This window comes from Gopherus flavomarginatus, chromosome 5, assembly GCF_025201925.1.
Source record: "Gopherus flavomarginatus isolate rGopFla2 chromosome 5, rGopFla2.mat.asm, whole genome shotgun sequence".
NCBI classification, from domain to species: Eukaryota; Metazoa; Chordata; order Testudines; family Testudinidae; genus Gopherus; species Gopherus flavomarginatus.
In genome coordinates, this window is record NC_066621.1 from 147,767,029 (window position 1) to 147,776,025 (window position 8,997).

The 8,997-nt window shown below is 48.1% G+C and overlaps 1 protein-coding gene across 1 annotated transcript in view; it reads right to left on the reverse strand.

The window, feature by feature from the left end:
* PPM1A (protein phosphatase, Mg2+/Mn2+ dependent 1A) overlaps positions 1 to 2,366 on the reverse strand; it is a 48,715-nt gene extending 46,349 nt beyond the window's left edge. The window contains exon 1 of the mRNA XM_050952676.1: positions 2,184 to 2,366. The gene's annotated coding sequence lies outside the window, so the exon portion shown is untranslated. The remainder of the gene's footprint in view (positions 1 to 2,183) is intronic.
* Between the last annotated feature and the right edge of the window lie 6,631 nt (positions 2,367 to 8,997).

Below are 8,997 nucleotides of genomic sequence, written 5' to 3' on the forward strand. Positions count from 1 at the left end.
ATAAAAGCACTGAATACTGACCATGAAAAGCTAAGATCTACCAGATAAGCTTAGTCCTCTGGAAAGTAGTTATTAGCAAGAGTTAGGCCTCGTTTACATTAGAAAGGGTTTGCCAGTATAGATATATATACCAGAAGCATTTTATACCAGCAAAAGTGTTCCCCAACAAAACAACAAAATAAGTTATATTAAGAAAAGGACCTTTTTTTTCCTAGTCTAACTGCATCTACCTTGGGGCTTTTGCCAGCACAACTGTGTTGGCTAGGGGTATGATTTTTTCCAGTCCACTAGCTATGCCAGCAAAACTGAGTGTAGACTAGGACTTGGATACAAGGGGGCAGGTGAGAGGAGACCCCAAAAAGCGAGAGAGATTCAGGGGCAAAACACTTGTGAGATGCCCAATCTCTACTGCAGGGAAGGATGCTGGAATTTCTGCCAAAATGTTTTTCTTCTTCAACGGTTCCATTGTTATGGATACCGACAGGAAGAATCGGATACGAAATACGACACTCCTATCCCCCCTCATCCCAACTGCTGGAAGGGAGCAGGAACTTAAAGAAGAGTCTCTGGTACATCACATCTCCCCCAACCCCAATTTTCTCACTCCTCTTTCCTCTGAATAACTCTCCAGTTCTTGCCTTTTCTGCTGTCCATAGCTTCCCAAGCAGGAGGAGGAATGTGAAATTAACACAGAAAGACCTGTGTGAAACTGACAATTCTTGATAGTTGCTTCCCAGAGGTTTCAACAGCAGTGAAACCTGTTAGTTTCACATTACCAAGGCTTGGCAAAGCCTGGAGCAGCAGCACAGACACTGGAACAATTTTTCTGAAGACCCAAGAAAATACTGCACTGGTCCATATTTGGAAGGCCCTCTCTCACAGGCATAAGATACAAAACATTATTTTATAAATGGAAGCTTAAATTCTGAAAACACTGATGACTTAGGCCCCACACATGCCAGGGAAATCTTTCCCCTCATCACCGGTGAATGGCATGTGGAGCTTGAAGCCTTACTGCCCTGAATGTCTTTCCTTTTAAGATAGGCATCTGCTTCAAAGATGAACTTCTTTGTATGAAATACCGAGCCCTAAACCGTAATGTTATCACAATAGTGATTCTCAACAAGCAACAGGCTTTCTAACTTGTTAAAGGACACACCAACCCTAAAACTAGTCCCTCATAAGCAAGACAGCAAAGTTGAAGGACCCCTATTATTCACCAGTATGTATGTCAAAGAAATGCTAATCAAATCACTTCTTTCAAAACTATTAATTTGCAGCACACCCTAAACACATCTCTGGCTAGTACAGTTCATGTTAGTTGCAGGAAAAAAAATTCTCAGCCCACATCTCTGACATTTAAAAAACCAAAGCCAGCCAAGATTACTAAGTACCTCAATGGGCAATAGTTTTACAAGGGGCCTAATCTCTCCCACCCACTCTTAACATGGGAAATATGATGGCACATGCTTCATCTATGTAACCTTTGCTTTGGTTCTCAAAATTGTTTTTAAAGACCTTAATATGTAATTCAAACTTGAAATGTGTTTCAATGGTTCACCTAGGGAGGCGAGCATGGAGGAGGCGTCTGCTATAAAAATAAGAAATCACTATCTGGGAGTGTTTGTGAAGCGACCCTTGGTGGGGTGGGGTGTTTTATAAATAGATGTGTTTCTTAATGGTGCCCTGCCCCAAGTGCCTTGGCGGCGGCGTGTGTGGGGGATGTTTATAAGCATTATTAATGGAGCTCGGCTGGCTGGGAGCGCTGCTGGATTGTTACTTGCAGCAGGCCCGGGGCCGCTCTCGCCCAGGGGAGCGGAAGGGGGGCTGTCACCCCGCTATTCCCCACTCCGCAATGCGGGGCTGGACCCCTGGGGACAAGCCCCTGGTCACCTTCAGCCCCTTGAGTGCAACATCCCAGGCAGGGACAAACTCGCTCGCAGAGACCGCCTCGGTGCTGGCTGCTGCCCGGGATGGCAGGTCTAGGGGGGGGTGTCACACTCCCCTCCCGCCTCTCTCCGTAACCCCGCGCGCGGGCCGCCCCCGCTTGTTTACAGGCCCCGGGGCCCAGGCGGCAGCGCGGCGCTCAGCGCCCTAGCGTACTCCGCCCCGCCGCCTCCCGCTAGGCCCGCCTGGCCCGCCTCCCCACTCGAGCCCCGCACTGCGCAGCAGCACTTACTTACCCCGCGGCGGCGGCCAAAGGCACCGGCTCTCCGGGGAGCGGAGGGAGGGCAGGGCCGCGCTCTGCGCTCCGAGGGGCCGGGGTAGGGATCCGCGGCGGGGCTGGGCCGGCGGGCCGGCGCCTCGCTTCAGTTCATTCACAGGCAGCTGCGGAGAGCGGCTCTCTGGCCAGGGGGAACCAAGAGCTCATCCCCCCCTCCTCCCGCCCCCACCCCGCTCGCTCTCGCCCTGCCTCGAGCCCAGCGCCGCCCGCCGCCGACTCGCGCAGCGCCACAGACCCCGCTCCCCTCCCTGAGCGGCACACGCGCGCTCCCGAGCCGCCGCTCTCTCTCTCTCTCCTTCCACCCTGCTGTGTGCTGCGAGCGCGCTCCCTGCTGTCCCTGCGCGCGCGCCCCCTTCCTCCTCCTCTCAAGCAGGGGCCCAGGACGGCTGCGACGACTTCTGGTACAGCCGCTGCCTCCGGCGCAGCGTAAAGAGCCCGGATGTTGGTTGAGCTCGGAAAACTGCAAGGGGGGAGGGGGAGCAGACTGTTGAGCTATTACATCACCTCCCGGCTCCTTACTGCGCGTGTGCTGCGGGGAGGTGGTGTGTGTGTGAGAGAGAGAGAGAGGGACGCTGAGGGGGATGGGTGGTATAACCGCCCCGTTCACTGGGGGGAGAGACAGCAACACTATCCTGTGTGTGGCACCCAGCCAGGACACAACAACCCCCCCGCTCTCTGGCGGGAAATGGGGGAGACATACTGTACAGGGAACCCGCGCGCGCGCACACACGGTGCCCCTAAGGGGATCGCTGACCTATGCTGCTGTGTGGTGTAGAGGGAATCTAATCAGCTCAGACTGATACGCTCAAGAGACTCGCCTGCTCCGAGGCCGTGGCTGGGGACTGAGCGTAACATGCATAGGGAACCCGTTTCTCAGTACCCAGAGAGGAAAAGAGACTATGTACCACACAGCAAAATAGACTCCCTGCTCAATACATACGTCATCCCCACAGGGGAGGTACTCTGTAACCTACACAAAAATGATACAGGCACCCACACGCACGCACACCATTCCCAATAACAACCCCTGTACACAAGCACAGCTTCCCCCTCCCCCACACCGCTCACAGTAACATAAAATATACAATCCCCCCAACAGGGCTAACAAACTAATACGGTCTCAGGTGGCCCTACGCCCAAGGCTCATGTGAGAGATGGCAGAACTGCAGGGAGGAGCTTAAAAGGGAAAAATCCGGCTCCAGCTAGTGAGGAGAGTAGGTCCTGAGTTCATCCAGTTGCACTTTGTCTCTGACTCAGCCCACAGCTGAGGACTTCTCCATGAATATTTGCAGCATTGATGGGACCCCGACCCAGCTAGACTTCCTGGACATGGCAGGGCAGGAGGAGTTTGGGGGTCTGCAGGAGCAGTACATATGCCTAGGGAAGGGTTCCTGCTCATTTATGCCATCAGTGAGATAAGCAAAGTCCACACCGAAACCCTGCAGATCAAAGACCAGGATTAGTTTCCCATTATCCTTGTTGGCAACGAGGCCAACCAGGACCTACAGCAGCAGGTGCCCAAAGAGGAGGCATTGGCCTTCGACCAGGAGAATTGCGTCCCCCTACACAGAGGGTACAGCCTCAACGTGGATGAGTACTTCCACAAGGTCATCAGAGCCCTCCGGAGGTTCCAGGGGCTGGAGAACTCCCCTATCCACACAGTGCACCCCTCCAAATAGAGTCTGAGAGCTGCCCCTGCTGCATTCTGTATGGGGGGGTCCTCCTCCCCACAACCTCTTCACCCCAACAAGGTGGAGGAAGAGGGATTCTCCTGGTGGCTGGGGGGCCAATGGGAGAGGGGTGAAATATTCTATAGCTGTGTGTATATATCTACAAATAGCTATATAATGAGGAGGCAGATGATGGGAGCACAGGTAATATTTTGGGATGAATCAAGGCAAGGATTCCTCAGGCAATTGATGCACAGCAACCCTGGAGGGAGGCTGAATCAACTGAACCAACTTGTATTGGAACTGCACCTTTTCCTTAGCTAGGGAACCTAGTTAGACCCACAGCTTTACAGAAGTATTCTCAGGGAAGATAGGGAAGCATTCTGGAAGGGGTGGACTATCTGGGCTCAGCCAGAGGGACTGGACTGGTGTATTGAAACACTTGGTCACTGCAGAGGCCTAAAGGAGTGCTGGGGCCCGGTTTAGGACCTACAGGGTGCCCTAGTGTGTAGAAACATCAGTGACAAAATGGTGGAGACTGCAGGCATGACCTTCCCACTCCTGGAGAAGTGGGAAGACTGATTGACCCAGGCACAGCAACTGTACCATCTGGAGAAAGACTGGCAGATGGTTGAAACTTGATTGCAACTCCTTGTTCTCTGGTTTCATCAGCGTGAGGTTATCCGACTGGCTCGTGCTTTTCCTTCTGTGGCCATGAGAAGACCCTGGCCAGGATTCTGGACCACTTCTATTGGATCAGGATTTACCAAGAGGGCAAAGACTTCTGCAGCCCCTGTCCTGATTGCCAACTCATAGGACCTTAAGGGGTGGGCAAAGCCCATCTAGCTCCACTCCCTGTAGTAAGTGTTCCATTTGAAATAAAAGGAATGGATCTAGTTGGACTCTTAGAAAAGAGTACATATTAGTGATAGCGATTATGCCTCCAACTACCTGGAGGCAATCCTGCTACACTCTTCACATGCAAAGATTATTGCAACAGAACTGCTAAAGATCTTTTCCAGAGTTGGGGTACCTAAGATGATCACCACCATTCAAGGCACCAACTTCATATCTCATCTGTTGAAGGTGTGTCATCTATTAAAAATAAAAATCTTGTGTATGTATGTCTATCATCTGCAAACTGAAGATCTGGTTGAATGGTTTTATCAGACTCTAAAAACGATGTTGAAAATGTTTATTGCTGTAGACCTCTGTCATTGAGATCAGCTGATTCCTTCCCTTGTATTGTCTAGTTGAGAGGTTTCCCAGTCATCTACTGGGTTTTCCCGATTCAGACAACCCCAGGGTCTTCTTCATCTGATCCGTGAGATGTGTGAGGAACAAACTCCTAGAACAGAGAATGTTGTACAATATATATTAACGCTCCAGGAGAGGCTCAAGACCCTTGGGACCTTCACCAAAAAAAACCTCCTTAGTGCTCCGCAGTCTCAGGAGTGAGCCTGTAGCAAAGCTTCTCTCTAAATGACAAGGACCATATGAAGTAGTCCATCACATTTGGCTAGTTAATTATGAGCTCTGACAACAGGCTGTACCATATTAACCTCCTGAAACCCTGGAAGGAGCAGGAAAGCTCATTTATCACTCCTTATTCCTCTGAGCCAGAGCTGTGGCTCCAAGCATCCACCTCCCCGGATCCTGACCCCATGCAGATGGGGAGAGAATCTAGACCTGGAGCCAAGGGCCTAAGTGAGACACCTATTGAATGCCTTTCCAATGGTGTGTTCATCACAGCCAAGACAAATTCATCATGTTCAACACCATGTCCAGATGGAGCCAGGGCAAAATATCAGGGACAGCCCTTAGCCGCTCTCCAAAAAAATGCAGGATGCGGTAAAACAGGAGCTCTGTGTCATTGGAACTAGGGTCATTGAAGAATCCCAAAACAACTGGCAAAACCCAGTGGTACTGATCTCTAAATTGGATGCTATATACTATGCTATATAGTTCTGCATAGGATTGAAAAAATCATTGCTATCTCCAAATTTGATTCCGAGCCCATGCCCCAAGTGGATAAATTACTAGCCTGGCTGGGTAAGGCCCAGTATATTATAAAGTTAGAGCTTCCAAAGGATACTGGCAGATTCCACTCACACTGGAATCACGTGAAAACTGATTTTGCCACTCTGTTTGGCTTGTATCACTTTAGGACTATGCCCTTTGGCTTCCAGGGCATCCTAGTGACGTTCCAATTGCTCATAGACTAAGTCCTCGAACTACATGGTTCATATGCTGGAGCTTATTTAGATGATGTGGTCATCTATAGTTGAGACAGGGAGGCCCACCTAGAGCAGGCTGCCACCGTCCTTTGATCCCTGCGGGAGGCTAGCCTAATTACAAAGCTACCAAAGTGTAAAATCGGAAAGGAAATCTCCCCCTTACCTGGGTTTTGGGGAAGGGCCCAATCCAGCCCCTACTGGACTAAGAACAGGCCATGAAAGCATGTCCAGCCCCAACAACAAAGGAACAGGTCCAAAGGGTTTGGGTGGCTCACAGGTTATGATCACTGATTCATGACAGGGTTTTCTATGATAGCAGCCCCTCTCATGGACCAGAAAGTGCAAAGCTGGCAATCCAGCGGTGGATCACCAGCAAGAAGTATGGGTTGGACAATCCTGTGGTTTTTGAATCCTTTCAAAAATAGATCATTGTCAAAGGGGAACTGAACAGGTGCAACAGAGCACAGGGAGCACTTTCCTCCAACTCTGTAGCTGACATCCTTATGGAGCCAGCAGGAACCCACCAATACTTCCACTACTCATTCCCAGTCTTCACCAATACTCCCATCATCCCCTCACACTAGTCTAAAATGACAATTCAACTGTGGATCACCAGCTGCAAGCAGCAGTTTGTCAATCCTACTGTAGATCATCAAACTGGTACCTGTAGCTAGGAAGCTACAGCTGGACTGGCATTGCGTTGTCAGGGCTGAAGCCAGGGGGTATTAACTTAGCAGGGGTGGGCAGGGGAATTTTCAAGGAGGCTGTCATGGGAATGGGGCATGGCCAGAAGGTTACTGGGGAGTGATGTGGGGGCAGCATGTGTAGTTTTCTCTGAGTCTCCAACTAGAGCACAGGCTGGGGACTTTCAGGGCTGGAGTGAGTCTAGAGGGGGAGCATTTCTCAGGGTAGAATAAGAGAGATAGTGGAGCTGGGACTATGGTTGGAGGGGCAGAGATACTGTGGAGGGCTGAGAAGCACAGAGTGAGGACTCAGCTGGAGGACTAAGGAGGTTCACTGGTTGAGGCAGCTGTCATCTTAGAGCAGTCAGAGATGGTGCTCATGACAGCCACACACATCTTAAATCAGATTAAAGTTGCCCTAATGTGAAAGCTGGGAAAGCCTTAAATTGAGTGCAGATGACTAGTGTGGATACACTCAATTTGTGAGGCTTCGGACTGTGAATAAAATCACCTGAAACCTCACTGAGTGACTGCTGTAACGTAAAAGGCCTATCATAAAACATAGAGCAAAATCATTCTGCCCCTTTCAATTCCCAGTGATGGGTAGAGCTATTGTAACACATAGAGCTTTTTTGCACTAGAAAAGTTTATTGTGTTTAAATGCAATTGCAAAGAATTGAGTTAGCTGGCATTGCTGACCGTGACTGACCAGTGCGTGTAGACCAGATCAAATTATGTTCAGCATTGCATCAGCTAATCGTTACTACTAACATGATACTGAACACAATTTGCCTTCATTTATATAGACCAGTAAGTCATGTCAATGAGCAGTGTTTCAGCTAACTCAGCTCTTCACAATCATGTTCATATACAATACAATTTTCTAGTGAAGCCAAACCAATAGAGGAGCTATAGCACACATTCCTCTGAAAATCTATCCTCAGGCAAAGCCTCCACTGTACCCCACAACAAGAGACTTTGACAGGTCAGCACCTAACTCACCATGTCCCCATCTATAAGACGTGATGTCCCCTGTAGTACCCAGACAATTTATAAACGTTTTTTAATCAGCTCAAGCTTTAGAAAGTGTATTTAATTTTCTAAAGCTTGTTGAATAATAGGAATGATCCTCTATGCCCACGTTTTCAAAAGGGAGAGCTTATGCATATCTGTAGAAATGTTGGCCCTAAAACTACACACACATTTCTCCAAACGAAGGCTCCAAATCAACACACAGATAATTCTTCAGACTCCACTCCTCTCATGAACACACATAATACTTTGCTGAATCTGTTTTAATTCCTTGAATTATGTATCATCATAATGAATGTTTAGATTTGAATTAGTATTATTTACTGCTTTTGGTTGTATTTTTTTTAAATGCGATTGCAAATGTTAAGAAGCTGAACAAAAGTATGGTTTAGCTTTTTCAGTGCTGCCCGAGATTTAAGCTGCAGGAATGCATGGGTAGAGAGTTTTGCTGTTGTCATTTTCTATTTATATGTTTTTTATCAGCAAATGGGGTTGAGTCAAATAACCAAAATACATTCTTAAAGGATAACTTTGAGTTTGTCAGACCTAGTTTATTGGCATTGGCAACAGTTAACCAGAAACTCAAGGACCACATCTAATTTGAATAAAATGGAGTTATGTAGCTACACTCTTCTTTACTACATATTTGTAGCCTAAAGAGACTACAACTCCCAGCACACAATTCTCTATGTAGGTCCACAGCAAGATAAGGTATTGACTGTGGGGACCCATAGTCTTTGGAGGCAGAACCTCCACATTAACAAGGACAGCCCGGACTTCATTGTAAAATTTCTGCTGCACTGTGTGTCATTTGACAAAAGTGAATTCAGAAAGATTCCTGTTCCTTGGCACTGAACAACGAAAAAGGAAAACATCCCTAAAGCTACAATATCTGTCTGTCTCTGCTTCATTGTAGAATTTCTGCTTAGAGCCTTTTCTAGTCCTACTCCTTCCCAGCTTCCTGCTAAAGTTTTAAAGGAAATGTTGTCTATACGTGATATTTAACAAGAATATTTAATAAATTAAAGATCAAGACAGTTTGTCAGCTTTACCATCATTCCACAATAAATTATCTATTAGCCATGAGGTGGGTTTTGTCCAGTTGAGTCACTTAGATTGTAAGATTGCAAAGGTGGAAAAACATGTTCATT